The 16345-nt window shown below is 35.7% G+C and overlaps 1 pseudogene; it reads right to left on the reverse strand.

The window, feature by feature from the left end:
• Positions 1-8088: 8088 nt before the first annotated feature.
• Positions 8089-11277, reverse strand: LOC127898775 (wall-associated receptor kinase-like 10; annotated as a pseudogene).
• Between the last annotated feature and the right edge of the window lie 5068 nt (positions 11278-16345).

The raw sequence follows: 16345 nt of genomic DNA on the forward strand, positions 1-16345 counted from the left end.
AACTGTGCATTTTATTCACTTTTGTCGAATGGAAAGATTTCCCACTGGAAAATGGAATTTAACTATGTTTCTTTGTACAAGAAATAGGAATTTTGTCAGTGTAACTTGAATTTTCAACAGACGAAAGTTGCCAAGCAAGTTCACTGCAAGGGAGGACTTGTGATATGTGTACCATGGGAGTGGATTAAGAGTGTGTTAAATGAAATTAAAAAAATGACCATAATGGATTGAAGTCCCCAAGTAAAAGTTACACCTTGACGCTGAACGATCTGCTCTTCAAATAATAATCTTAAATAAAGATATGTCGATCGATAGATGAAACAAGTTGGCTTTCATGGCTACACAACGAAACATGTCAGTAATTGTCCTCCAACTTCAACCTAACTGGTTTCGTAAATGATCATGAAATTATGGACATCGCTCAAAGTTCCTACGTTTTTTTTTTTTTTTTTTGAAATGAAAATATAGCTTTCATTGATTGAAACTGGCAAATAAGGACACAATTCGCAGAGGGAATGATCCCTCCCAAAATACAGGGTTTTCAAACTCTAAAGCTTTTTTGGCTAAAGAATGGGCTGTGGCATTACATTCTCTTGGTATATATTGAATTGAAAACTGATTCAAACTCTGGATGCTTTCTTGGATATCTGCAATTATCCAAGAGGTTTCTGTTATGCTGACTTTCTTACTCAATGTTAAGTCTACCACTTCTTGCGAGTCTGTTTCTATGATCATTGGGGAGACCCCTGCTCTCTGAGCACTCTTGATACCCAGGATGACAGCTTCAGCTTCCATGTGAGTACTGCTGAGTTGAAACCAAGATCTTTGGACTGCAGTTGCCACTACCTCTCCATTAGAATTTCGTATAATCACACCCAGCCCAACTATTTGGTCTTTTACATTCATTGCTGCATCCACGTTAATTTTAAACCAGCCACTGGGGGGAGGGTTCCAGACTTGCTTTCTATTCCTTTGCTGCTTTTTCAGACTTTTTAAAGATGGCTTTTTAATTCTTCTAAATGAATCCAGATTTGCATCAACTCTGGCAATTGATAACTGTGAATCTTCTCTCTTATTCTCAAAGATGAAAAGATTCTGTGAGTACCAAATGGTCCAGCACAGAACAACTATCAACTCCAGCTCATTTTTACCTTTTTCCTCTGAATTTCTACCAGCACTGCCATTAAATCTTGCTGAACCAACTTCTCGATTTCCTCTGCACAATCAGTATTCCTCCACACTTTTTTGGCTGCTTTGCAATCCAGTAATGCATGAATCACATCCTCATTTTCACTCCACATCTTTGACAAATAGGGATCCCCACAATCTTCCTTCTCCATAGATTAGAAGCTGTTGGCAAGAAATTCTTCACTGCTCTCCACATGAAAATCTTAATTTTTTATGGTAATTCAGCAGCCCAGATAACATTCCATTGGCTTAACGAGCTGTCTGAGCTATACGAGATGTCTGGGAACTTCAGCTTCAAAGCGATCTGATATCCACTTTTGACAGAATATCGTCCATATTTATCATAGTGCCCCAAGTACTGGTCAGGCTTTAGAGTCTTTGGGAGTTGAATTCGAATGATCATGGCTGCATCTTCTTTCATAAAGTGCTGGTATATCATTTCCTTCTTCCAGTTCTGGTTCTCATCAATCAAGTCAGCAACTACTGCTTGGATATCCAATGTTGGAAGAGAGAATGGTTTAAAAGTTTCCGGTCTTGGCAACCAATTGCTCTTGTAAATACACACTTGGTTTCCAGAGCCAATTTTCCACCTTAAGCCTTTCTACAAAATCTGCCAACCCCATGAATGCTTCTCCAGACAAAAGATGGTCTTGATCCTAATTTTGCTTCCATGAAACTGGATTGTTTGAAGTACTTTGCCTTTAGCACTCTTGCCATTAAAGATTCCAGATGCTGGATAATCCTCCACCCTTGCTTCGCGATCAATGCTTGGTTGAAATTTGTAAAATCTCATAAACCCATTCCTCCTCTCATCTTTGCTTGACAAATTTTCTCCCATTTAGCGCAATGAATGCCTCGGCGATCTGATGTAGAGCCCCACCAAAACCTCGCAACTGCCTTTTGAATGTCTTCGCAAATGCTTGCAGGAAGCTTGAACACACTCATTGCATATGCCGAAACCGCTTGAGCCACTGCCTTAATGAGAACTTTTTGACCCCCACTTGAGAAGAGTTTATTTTGCCAACTTGATAGCTTGTTCCAAATCCGCAACTTTGTCTCATTGAAGAAGCTTATATTTCTTCTCCCTACCATAGATGGTAACCCAAGGTATTTTTCATGCTTTGAAACAACCTTGAGTTGAAAAATCCCCTTAATGATCTCAACTTGTCTATTATACACATTGCTGCTAAAGAGCATGCTTGACTTCTCATAGTTAAAAATCTGCCCTGACGCTGATCCATAACGATCAAAGATGCAGTTTAAGTTACTGCAGTCTTCTTTTGTTGCTCTTGAAAACACTAAGCTATCATCCGCGAATAGCAAGTGGGAAATTGACAAGCTGCTGTTGAACCTCAGGCCATGGATGATCTGATTTTGGTCAGCTTGAATCAACATGTTGGAGAAGACTTCTGCACATAAAAGAAATAAATATGGTGATAGAGGACAGCCCTGCCTCAATCCCCTTTAAGGATGAATTTGATCCTTTGGCACCCCATTTATCAATACTGAGAAGGAGGGAGTAGTGATACAGTTCATTGTCAGCTCAATCCAATTAGATGAAAAACCTAACTTCTGCATTGCACACCTAAAAAAGTTCCATTCCCCCCGATCATATACTTTACTTACGTCTAATTTTAGGGTTATCATCCCGTTCTTTTTTCCCTTTCCCTGCCTTATCTTATTCAGACATTTATAACCAATGATTATGTTATCTGTAATAAGACGATTTGGTATGAACGCACTTTGGTTTGGAGACACAATTTTATCAAGGATATGCTTCAACCTATTAGCCATTGATTTAGCAATAATTCTATAAATGACATTACAAAGACTTATAGGTCGAAAATCACTCACTGAGTTAGGCTTCGTGGTTTTTGGAATTAAAGTTATAAAGGTGTGATTAAGGGGGGCTAGATTACCTTTCTCGTTAAGTATGTGTAAACAAGTGGTGATCACTCCCTCTTTTACTGACCTCCAGTACTTTTGGAAAAAAGCGGCAGGTAATCCATTGAGACCAAGCGCTTTTGTGGGGCACATCTGAGCCAGCGCTTCAGCTATTTCTTCTTCCATAAATGGAGCATCAAGCTGGAAGTTCATCTCCTCGTTAACTTTTGCGCTCGTATCTTTAAGCGCTGCTTCCATTTGCTCTGCATTAGGGGCTGTTGTTGTGAAGAGCTTTGTAAAGTGTTCACAAAAGATCCTTTCTACTTCGTTGCTGTCCTCTGTCCACTTCCCCTGCTCATTAAGAATCCCCCCGATTCTATTCTTTTTTCTCCTAGCTGAAGCTTTTGCGTGGAAGAATTTTGTGTTTTTGTCCCCTTCTTTCAACTAATATGCTCTTGACCTTTGTTTCCAAAAAATTTCCTCATCTTGAAGAATGTTATCAATCTAATTTTCAGTTTTCTTCAATTCATCTCCACAATTGTAATTGCTAAAGCTATGCCGGATTGATTTCAGCTTCTTCTGAAGTTGCTCCAATTGTTTCTGCCTTCCTCCAAACTCCTTTTTGCTCCACAGCTGAAGCTCACTTAAAGATTCTTTTCCCTTCTTATTGAACAACTCAACCGGATTCTCTTCATTCCATCTACTCTTTTTCTGCCATTCTTGCTGGACTATCTCTCTGCATTTCTCATACCCGCTCTACATATCTTCGTAGTGCACTCTTCGAAAAGTTCTTCTTTTGTATCTTGGCCCCGTTTCTTTCCTAATTAATTCCATCAATATGGGGCTGTGGTCGGAGCTCCAGGAGATTATATCCAAGCGCTCATCAATCAACTAAGGACCGAACCTTCTATTTGACCAAGTAAAAAGATAACCCTTTAGACCCAAGTTAATCAACCTACAATCCCTTACAGCTTGCCTAAATTCGAGCACCCTACTTGGGTTCCTCTCATTTCCCCCCACTTTTTCATTCAAGTTAAGGATTTCGTTAAAATCCCCAAAACAGAGCCATGGCAAGGTTGACATACCTGCTAGCCTTCTTAACAGCGACCAAGTATGCTTTTTTTGCTCTGATTCAGGTTGACCATAGACGCCTGTGCATCTCCATGCGCTCCCATTTTCATTGTGAATAACAGCGTCTATATGGTGCTTACTGTACAACTTTACTTCCAAGTTGACATCCAAAGTCCATAACAATGTTATACCGCCTCCCAATCCACATTTATCTACTACCAGGCAATTGTCGAACTTCAACATTCTCCTTTTGGCTTCCATTTGCTTAGCCATCATTTTTGTTTCGCTAAGAAATAAAATCTGAGGTCTAAGCTCTTGGAGAAGTTTCTGAGCTTCTCGGAACGTTCGGGACTTCCCCAAACCCTGAACGTTCCAGCTTATAATCTTCATATCTGTCGGCGGTGCTGAATTTCAGCCACCGCCGATTGAGTTACTTGCATTGCTTCATCCCCTGCTTCTGTACCTGTTCCCTTTGCCTGATCTTTCCCCTTATCAGTTTCCTTTTGTGAGTCATGTCTTCGTTGAAAAGATTCATTCCTGTATGGGCTGCCTCCTTTATTCTTCTTAGCTTTTGGGCTCTCCATGTTTAGTTCACTGGCTAGTCTTTTAGCCCTCATGGTCTTTCCTTTCACCTCTTTTTCACTGTCCACTTCTCGGCCTTGTAGCTTCTATTTGCGAATCTTGGGCTTTAAGCTTACTTCCTTCCCTCTTTCTTTGTTCTCAGTGCTAGACTCTCCCTGGTTTGTTTGTTTTTGGGCTAAATTTTTTATTTCATCCGAGCCCAACTTCTTTACTTTTGCACTCCCCTTTTTGTCGTTTTCCCATACTTCTGTTACCTCTATCATTTCCCCCTTTTCAAACCTAGATTCGGTTTCCCGCCTTTTATCTCCTTCTTTTTCTTTTTCTTCCTTATTGCTCGCCTTCCTAAGAGATGTGACCTCAGTAGCTAATTCCAAATTCTTTGTACAGCTACTTTCTGGACGTTTTGGGTTAAGCGCCCTTAGCATTAAATGAGTATCAACTACCATCTCATCAGTCTCGGGGTTTCTAACCCGATTCACCTCCTCGCCCGAATGGTGGCGGGTTGCAATTGTTTCCGGGTTTGGGTGGTTTGTGTTATGCTTCCCTACTGTTGACTCTGTCTGGTTTTCCTTCCTTGCTGTTTATTCAGCATCATTTCCATTACTGTTGAAGTTTTCTGACTTCCATCGATTTTTTTCTTTATCTTGTTTCTTCTTCTCAGCTATTGTGGCGGCTTTGAGATGGGGGCCATACTCCAGTTTATCTTAGGGCTGGTTTTTGTATTTGATGCACTCTCTGTATTGGTGACCAATAATTCCACAGCAATAACAAAAGTCCGGTAACCTTTCGTACACCACCGGCATATGTACCTCAACTTTCGGTCTGTCACGATCTCCTATGTTCTCCGTTTCTCCTTCCGTCTCCTCTTCATCTCTATTGCTCTCTCCCCCATCATTCTCTTCATTCAGGACTATCATTTCTTCAGAGACTTTGTGATATCCACCTTTATCCTTAATCGAGCTATGTTCCCCATGCATTCCCCCGCCTCATCCGTTGTTACTTCCTCCACTATGCCTATTGCCTCACCTAGCTCCACAAGGGTCTCCTTTTCCATGCACATTATGGGTACATTGAAGATTTGTACCCAGAATGAAGCATGTGTGAATGCTTGTTTTGTGATGTCCCATATTCCACTTGGTTCCTTGAGTACTATGAGTGCTCTGTTGAAATGCCATGGACCTCCCGCCATAATTCTTTTTCTGTCCTCTTCAGCGTTGAACTTGAACATGAACATATTATCCCCAAGACTTTCTATCTTCACCTCTCTCATCGTTCTCCATACTTGCTGCATAGTTGTTTTTAATCCTTCAGCGTTGACTCCTCTGTTTAGGACAACCTTGCCAATCAAACATCTTGCTACGATCTTTTCTCATTTCTTTTTCATCTTGCTTTTGAATATTACTCTCTCTTCTGCTTCCTCTGTCAGTCTAATGGCTCTGCATTTCTTTATTAACTCCTCTGTGTCCATTGTAAAGTGATGTGAATTTACCGTAGTTAAGGTTGGTTGCAAAGGTTGATGGATAATAAAAGATTTTGACTAGAGAAAATGGAGTTAATGAACTGAGATGGACACTGGAAATATAATAACTAAAACCACCCACCAGGGAGCGACTCAGTGAGTCATAAAGACCCCACTACTCACTCTCATTCCTTTCGTTTTCAGAGAAAACCGGAGAGAGACTTTGTCGAAAAGCTAACTTGTGAGCTTGGTACTAGTGGACGCTCAAAATTCCTACGTTTACTTGTGTGTTAATGGAACGTACCAAGATGAAGCACGTGTTGGCCGTCAAAACTAACGACCGATTAACGAAAAAAGATGCTTAAAAAAAAAAGATGTAGAGCATAGTGCAGATAACTTTTTATCAATAAAATGTTATCTATTCAGAAGTTTTGTTCTTTTACCACTTTCTGCTTCGTCATTCTACATTGAAACCCAAATTATTGAAGCTTGATTTTCGGCCTTGTGTTGCTCATATTCACGTCGTCTATAAAAACGGACTGAATAAAAATCAGTGTGGTTAAAAAAAGATCCTCTTAGAGTTGGGTTTCTTGAGGTTTGCAAAGAGAAAACATAGGCATTGTTCAGTTTATGATCTTGGGTTAAAGAAATCCTAAATTTAGTTCTACTAAAATAAAATCCCAACTGCTGAGCTATATACGTAGTGGCTTCTGGCGCCATCACTAAGTTCGTGAGCATTCATTCAAGTTCTCACATATTATTTTTGTTTTGGTGCAAAGTTGATGAGATAAGAGGCTTGGTGCTGGCCGGTTTAAGACCCTGCATTCTTGCCACTTCAGTGAGATTTTTGGGTCCTAGACAGGCGCTTTTCATTTATCTAACTTTTCACATTTAGTAATATTATGTGAATTTCATCACTTTTTTTTTTGAAAACGTGAATTTCATCACTTGAATACGAGTTTTCAAGATTTATGATTGAAGGCAGAACTAAACTACGACCGCGAGGTCAAAACAAGTGATGACGTCATGGAATCTTTTACCAAAATTTTCAGTCACTTTTACAGTTTTACTATTTTCAACTAATGGGTTGAGGACAAAACGGTTCTAATAAACTTGTTAAAGTTGCAATTAAATTTGAACTTACCTTAAGTTTCCCAAATCAGAGCTTTTACAATGGAATCGACTATTTCGTCTTTTCCCCAACATGTCAATTTCAGTTATTAATGGATGTTAATCAATTTCAATTTATTCACAACCAAACACAGTAAAAACATAAGTGTTCTCAAATGAGATGATATGCATCGATCCCTAGTACACAATCTTATGAACGGATGAAAAAAATTTTACAGACCAACATGTTGGTTTTGTCCTAAAAGATTCAAGACATTCACAACAATCCTGAATATGATGTTGACACACTCGATTTATAAAAGAAGATCAAAACTACTTGAAAATTTTGTTTAAATACGATTATATATAGTAGAAATTATCTAGGATTTCAGACAAGGTTAATACTATTATGTAGAGATTTTTCTTTTTAACTATTTATGAGCATATGGTTTCTGAAGAAAAAAAAAATTGAAGTATACAATAACTAGAATATATTTCGGAAGTCTCACAATTTTATTTATTGAATAATTCAAAAAACATATGGAACTATACTTCATTTTATTTCATAACCATCGGGAATGAACATACATCCATTAATTTAATGTTTCAGTCACTGACATAAAGATCGAAAACTTATAAACACAATTGGAGACCTCCTATACTGAGTTTGACTAATATATATATGCATGCATGTAAAATCACAGTCACAAACGCTAAATTTGAAAGTTCTCACAACAAGCTTTAAAATTTCAAATGTAAAACTTGAAATATCAGGTGCATAGTATCGAATCCCTTCACCAATTGCTTTTAATTAAAGGATTAGCATCCACTGAAACAGTAACATCATCCAAAAAGGACTCGTTGATGGATCCATTAGTTTCAGAATTTGCAACTATATATATGTCACCGAGAGCACAATCAATCTCTTCAAGGCCTTCTTCTATTACATTTGAAGCTCCATTCCATGCCTTAATTCCTGCTAATTCACTTGCCACTTCTCTCATTGTAGGCCTCTTTTTCCCATTAAGGTTCAAACATCTCTTTGCAAGTTTAGCAACTGTTATTATCTCATCCTTGCCTCCCTGTTTCATGACCCGAGCATCAAGGATTTCAAATAATCTTTCCTCTTTCATTGCACATAGAAAATATGCCGCTAAACTTTTGTCTTCTTCCAATATGGTAAAACGAATTGGTTTTTCCCCAGTCAAGAGCTCAGTAAGAACTACTCCAAAGCTATAAACGTCACTTTTATCAGTAAATTGACTCGATCGAAAATACTCAGGATCTAGGTATCCAAAGGTGCCGTGGACTTGAGTAGTCATATGTGTTTGATCAACTGCCATAGACCTTGAAGCCCCAAAATCTGAAACTTTGGCACGATATTTATCATCCAAAAGTATATTTGTAGACTTGATATCTCGATGATAAATAGGTATAGAAGCAGCCGAATGCAGGTAGGATAGAGCACCTGAAACTTCGATGGCAATTCGCAATCGTATTTCCCAAGTTATTGGAAAATCCTCATTTTGATCGTGTATGTATTGAAAGAGAGTTCCGTTGGGAATAAACTCATACACTAATAGAGGAACTTCTGTCTCCAAGCAACAACCTAGCAGCTTAACAACATTTCTGTGGTTAATTTGAGATAAAATAACTACCTCATTGATAAATTCCTCCACCTTGCTCTCATCAATTACTTTGGACTTTTTAACGGCTACGATTTTTCAATCTATTAACATTCCTTTGTAGACAGTACCTTGACCTCCTTGGCCAAGGATTCGATTCAAGTCGAAGTTATCGGTCGCCTTTTCCAATTCCTTTGAAGTGAACAATTTTGTTTTCTCAATAGTACCTTCAGTGGAAGCCAACTCTTGTTGCAGTAATAATCCCCCATTCCTCTTGAAGTATTTTCGCTTGAGCTTGATTTCCCTTCTTCTTTTGACGAACTTGAACAGCCACCATGCTCCAATGAGTAGAAACATTCCCAGCCCACCACTAGTGCAACCTACACCACTCAAATACAATCTTAGAATCGAAATGACAAAGCGGAAAATGATAAAAGAAGAAATGTTTCCAAATACAATATGGGGAAAAATGGTCCCTCTTCAAACTTATTTGGCTACGTTTCAGTCCAGAGACTACCTCGTTTCATCCTTGATGTTCAAAAAGTGATTAGGAAAAAAAAACATTATTGAAAAGTAAATCACATTATTAACAGATAAATATTTAACTAGTTTTAATTTGCAAAACTCTTATATAAACAATTGTGTGTGAAAATGTCGCATTTATCTTCTAGCAGTGTATTTATTCTGTTGTTGTATTTTAGGAGCATGGATAAAATATGAATAAGTTCTAAGAGAGAAAAAAGTCTCACAGAATAATTATAAAGTCACAAACACTTGTACGAATAATATAACACTGTACAAATTGATGTGGTAGGATATGACTGGTTAATTAAAAATATAAAACATAAAAATTTATCATGAGGTCCTATTGTATTTTTAATTTAACTAATGATAATTAAAACTTTAGTTGTACAATTCCTTTTTTTTTTGGTATAAAAATATTTGTGATTGCATCATTACTCTACCATACTAGACTTTATATCTCTTTTGTACAAATAACAGAAAATCCTAAGAATGGGTAATTTCTAGTATAATTTTCATTTTGATACTATCATTTTTAGTTGGTTTTCTATAAGAAACTGGCAAAAGATCGAATCCACCCTCTTATGGTTTGGTTAGCAATATGTAAGAATTATTTATAAAAGCTCACATTCCTATCTCATATTAGAAAACGAATTCGGGAGCTGATTCTGTCAGGTTAATGTTCTATTTTAATTATTTTTAGTCAAGTTGGGAAATTTTGAAAATAACAGGGGTTGAAATATATACCTATAACAACATATTTGACCCGAGTTTTTTTGCGGAGAAATGAATCCTTAGTTCTCATGCGGGAGCATCCCGGTTCTTGGACAGACCCATAAGAACCAACCGGGTCATAATTATAACCATCAGGACATTTGGAGCAATTGTGTCCGCTTGTGGTATTACAGATCAAGTCACCTGCACAAAGCCAAAGAAAACAGAAGATCAAATTAAACTGCGCCAAGAAATTCTTTATGCACTCATGTTCCAAAAAGGTTTAAGTCTGTGCCGTCACAAAAGTAGTCTTGGTAGACGCTATTTCTGCTGTAATCACAACGACAGAAATGACCTGAGCTTAATTGTATTAGACAACGATCATCCTTGTTACACACTTTAGTTTGAGAATTATAATCTTCATAACAAACGCCTTTATATTTTCCCCACTCCAACACAGCAGGAATCATTTTTTCATGCTTCAAACCACTGGGAGTTTCCAGGTAGTGTGAGAAAATCCAATCTGCGTAAACCAGAGAAAGAGAGGTGCATCCCTCTGGAATACTTCGAGAATAAACGTTCGATGTATTCGCATCGAGAACTTTAGTACTACTATTCTGAGGAATGTTACATACCATATCACAGCAACCACTACTCTCGGAAGGATTGCATGTACAAATAGATATGCACTCACCGCCAGCATCAGTGAGAATTGAATTACTTGAAATTGAATCATTCTGCTGGTTATTGGCATAGTTGTCACAACCGATGGCCAGGAACTTATTAATGCCTTGTGAGAAGGAAAATGGAGTGCCTGTCAGGTTAATGCCTTTAGCATTTTCTTACAGAAATATTGACTGCGATAATGGGGCGGCCGATGTAAGATATATATGAGGAAATTTCCTGGCCGATTCTTTGAAGAATAGCTTTTGGAGTGCCGGAAGAGTTATTACAGACTACTTCAAAGCTCTCATCAAAGTAGCACCCAGCTCCGATTCCGAAAGGGTATTGGATGCCAACATCCCCGCATCGATCTGGACACGCTAATGCCTCTGCTGCTGCTTCGACCGTGCAGAGTAACATAATGATATGCAACAAAACCAAACCATTATGAACAGCCATTTATGTATTACCACTCAAACTTTATAAATTCCTCTTTCTTTTATTTTGCGAATCTAAGGAGTGTTAACTCTTCTCCCGTATTTTCTTCAACCTCCATTTATATATTTATTTCAGCACTAAGAGAGTAAAAGCAATTTCGATTGACTTCAACTTCATTGGCCTTTTTTGTCCTCCTTTTTTTATTTGTTAAGTCTTTTCCTCCCATTATTATTTATTCCCATTGTATTTATTTTGTCACGTTATTCAATAAAGATCGAAAGAGACATTGTTATTGTCATTTAATTGAGAAATAACAAAAGTCAAATACAGTTCCTTTAAACGTCAGTTTTCGGAGAAATTTTAAAATATAGGAGAGCTACTTATACAATAAATAAATAATATTATAATATATATGTGTTTATTTTAAAAAAATTAAATAAATAGTGGTTATATTAAATTTAATTACATGCGTTATGTATCAATTGATTATAATATATAATAGGTATTCTAAAATTTCTCTATGACCGAGCAAGAATTGTGCACTGGTCCATGTATAGATGAACAGCAAAGCACCATGGGATGCGTGTCGATTAAAGGACCCCATTAAGCCCACAAGGGCGGGCTGTGACGCTCCCATCATCTGTGAACCATTGGACTATTTCATATATTTTAATTAATGAAAAATATGAGTCTGATTTTCCGCATATTTTCAAATTAGATATGGAAAATTTAATGTTTAATTATCATGAATATTGAAATAATGCGAATACTTTTTTATAAGCAGGATGTGTGTTGAGAGAGAAAGAGTTTGGGGGAAAAGTTTTAAAAGAGACAAACGTGATTTTGGATGTTTATTTAGGTAAAAATTAATTAAAACAAAATTTTAATTATTTAATTTCATTAATGACATATGTCAATAGATGCTTAAAAGTTTAGGAGGATTATGAGAGAAAATACTTAGGAAAGGATCTTGATCCTATTCAATATTGACAGAACCATTAATATAGAAGTTAGAGGATTAGCTGAAGAAGTCTTTTCATGCCCGAATTTCATAATTAATTCGGAAGAGTAAGCTAGAGGTTCAGTGTAAATTTAATTAAAAAAAGGGGAAAGGTACAGAAGCACATTTTTCGTTATTAAGTAGCAAAAAGATCCTTTAAAAGTCATCCTCTTACGTTGTCATAGTATCATGTCTCTTTCATTTGACAATTTCACAAATTTGACAAAACCTCGAGGAAACTTCAGATTCTTTTCATTATTAGACTAGTCAAAATCTCTTTGGTGGATATAATAAACAACTCAAAGATTTCATCAGCTTAGTGTAATAATTAGTCTAATTAACTAAAAAAATGATAATTTAATCAAACCACATATATGTTGTTAAATTGCTACATGCTAGGTTGTGGCTTATAGATCCTAATTCCTCTGATTTCAAACAAATTTGTAAAGAGATTCTCTGCAATGTATGGGGAAATTTCTATGCAGAAGAAATTTCAATTTTAATATTAAAGACTTCATGTTACACAATTTTCTATATATATGTTTGAATCTCATTTCACAATGAAGAAATTGAATATCTAAAAAATAGTATTTTATTAATTATATAAAAAAAGTAGAGCATACTAATATAGAGAGAACTTTTTATAATAACATGTTATCTCTTCAGAAGTTTTGTTCTTTTATCATTTTCTACATCGAAACCCCAATTATGGAAGCTTGATTTCGGCCTTGCGTTACTCATATTCTTGCCATTTACCATGGACTGAAAAATTAGAGCGGTTAAAAATAGATGCTCGTGGACTTGGTTTCTTGATGTTTGAGAAAATGTATTCATTGTATTCATTGTCTAGTCTATAATCTTGGGTTAAAGGGATCCTAAATTTAGGCCAAGCGGGCTTGCTATGTTTAGATTAAGTAACTAGTTCTACTGAAATAAGTTGTGGGCGTGTGAGATCATGGTCAATTTGCCATCATCTGATTTGATTGGTTTTCAAGCGAAGTTGATCAGTGAGAGACTTAATGCTGACCGGCTTAAGACAGTGCAATCTTTAAAGGAAAAGAAAAAAATATATAATTAATTACTTATTTTTACATTGTTTTACATGGTTTTTGTAATTTACATCATAACCGGTGACGTTATTCCGACACATGATCGAGATCCAATCGTTGACGAAAAAGTCTGACATTAAAAGTTATTCCGACACATGTGGCGTCATGAAATATTTTACCAAATCATCCAGTCACTTTTACCATCTTCAGGTAATTTAAGTAATGTGTTGAGGACAAAATAATCCAAGGGTACAAATAAAATTGAAATTAAGTAATGAGGAAATATCCACCGTTCACCCATTTTTTTTAATTTTATTATTTTAGTTATTATTTATTATTGTTATTATTATTTTTAATAATAATAACAACAACAACAATAATAATGATAATATTGTTAATAATGATAATATTAATAAAAATAATAATAATAACTAAAATAATAAAATTTAATAATAATAATTATTATTATTAATGACATTTAAAATAATAAATTAATTGTTATTTGAACGAGGGTAATTTAGAAAATATGAAAAAAGTTAGAGGGATACAAAAATAAACATAGATTTCATTTCCAACGGCCCCATGGGAATGAAATTTTTATTTTTTATTCCCAAATTATATGAGACCCACATATTTCATTCTTATTCTCAAATTACATTTTACCAAGTAAACATGAGTTTCATTCTCATTTCTTAAACCCTCAAGTAAACACACCATAAGTCTTGAGAATTGTCAACTAATGTTCCATAATCGCAATGACAGAAATGACCCAAGGTTAATTGTATTAAACCGAGGTTATCCTTTGCAGACTTGGAATAAAATATTTAATATTCACATAACCATTGAGTTAGGGGATTAACTGAAGAGGTCTTTGCCCGAATTCATATTTAATTCGGAAGAGTAAGCCAGAGGTTCAATGTAAATTAATTAATAAAATCGGAAAGATACATATCCACATTTTCACTATATAAAAAGAGGAAAAAAGGTACTCTAAAAGTCATCTTCTTAAGTTGCCCTAGTCTCGTTTCTCTCACGTAAGATAATTATTTACAAATTTAAGAAATCCTTTAGGAAGCTTCAGATTCTTTTCATTATTAGATTAGTCAAAGTCTCCTTGGCAGATATAATAAACTAATCAAAGATTTCATCAGCTTAGTGTATATAATAATCAGTAGTCTAAGCGGCCGTCTAATTAACTGATAATAATAATTTAATAAAACAACAGATGTGTTGTTAAGTGGGTACTTGCTAGGTTGTTGCTTGGAGATTCAAATTCCTCTTTTGATCTATGAGTTTACTTGCCGCGAACAAGCCATCGTTGATTTTGATCCTCTGATTTCAAACAAATTTGTAAAGAGATTCCCTACAATGTAGCTGAAAATTTCTATGCTGATGAAATTTCAAGTTTTATGCTGAACGCTTCATGTTATACAAATTTCTATATACATTGATGTTTGAATTTCATTTCACAAATAAAATTCTGACATGTTTAGTATAATATTCTATATATAGACATCTCAATTTTCCCTAAGCCTTTGATAACCTTGTGACACATAGCTTTTATAATTGTGGAGCCAAATGGGGTTCTCGCAAATCAGTGCCCAGTTTACAAGAGTTAATTAAGTTGTTAAAGGTGATATATATGCTGGTGATCTGGGATCTATTCTTCACGCGTGATTCTCTAATTACTTGGTGAGAAATAGAAAATTTTATGTTTGAGAGATTTGTTCATCAGTGGAAGCTTGCTTAATGCATATTTATGGTGTGGAAGTAGGCAGTATTTGTTCTTTATCTGCTCTCTGGTTCAATTCTCTGGTTTCGACTCTAACCAAGAACTTGCATTGCTACTCAAGAACTTCGAATTCATTCATCATTATTCGCCAAAAAGTCTATGGACACGTTTATAGTTATAGGTACAATTATCGGTTCCGCTTACTAGCTCAATTTCGAAGCATGATTGCTGTATGGGCTGGGATTCTGCAATTTTATTGACCCATATAGTGAGCTAAATTTTCAGGAGGCCCATTGGGCTTTAGAAACTTTATACTTTTGACATTTTGTGTGTATGTATAATTTCACAAAAGAAAATGAAAAAAAAAAAAGAAAAAGTATGCTTGTGTGTATGTATATTGTGAAAGTATAGTTAAGCGTGCGGAAGCTGGGAAGGAGGTTTTTACTTCTAATTTCAAGCCTCGAGCCACGGCCTTTGATAGTGGCAAATCAACCGTCTTTCCATCACAAGGAGAGGATTCGAATGCCCATATATTGGACTTTTGATTGTAAAAAGCTGGAGTTTTGACGATTTGGATCCAAATATTTTAAATTCCTAGATGATACCGAATTGTTGCCATAAAATTACATACCATCGATTGTTGTAACTTTTAAGCAGACATTTATGATGATTTTAAATTTAACGATCATGATAAAAGTATTAAGGGGTGTATAATTAAAACTTGGAAAAATGATTTGATGGTATCATCACCAAAAACTCTCGAATGGAGAAAATTAGTGTTGAAGACTAACATGGGCTAACAACGATCTAACTAACTCTCCTCTCACCCTACATAAAAGGAAACAAAAGGAATAAACCAATATAATATACACCACTTTCATAGGTATAGATTTTAATATTCATTCCATCGAATGATTGAAGCATATAAAACAAATAAATAATTTTTTTTCAATCATGTAAAGTAGATTTCATATCTAATATCTTATATGATAATCAAGTAATTATAGTTACATGCATTTTCAAGCAGACATTTTATATCTATCATGACTTTGGAGTCTAATGGTTTCTTAATGGTATAAATGAATTGGTCAAGATTTCTAATCTCAAATAAACACCATCAACCAATGGCAATCCACAATAAATGTAACCCAAGTTGATGCAACCTATCCTTAATGGAATTCTTATATTTAATTATCTTCTCTAGTATCAATAATAATAAGATCAAATAATTAGGAAGTTTGGTAGAAAAGGAAATTACGGGTTTTATTATGAGCTTTCCGTCAACTAGCATCACTCATGCTGTATCCA

This window comes from Citrus sinensis, chromosome 7, assembly GCF_022201045.2.
Source record: "Citrus sinensis cultivar Valencia sweet orange chromosome 7, DVS_A1.0, whole genome shotgun sequence".
Classification (NCBI taxonomy): Eukaryota; Viridiplantae; Streptophyta; class Magnoliopsida; order Sapindales; family Rutaceae; genus Citrus; species Citrus sinensis.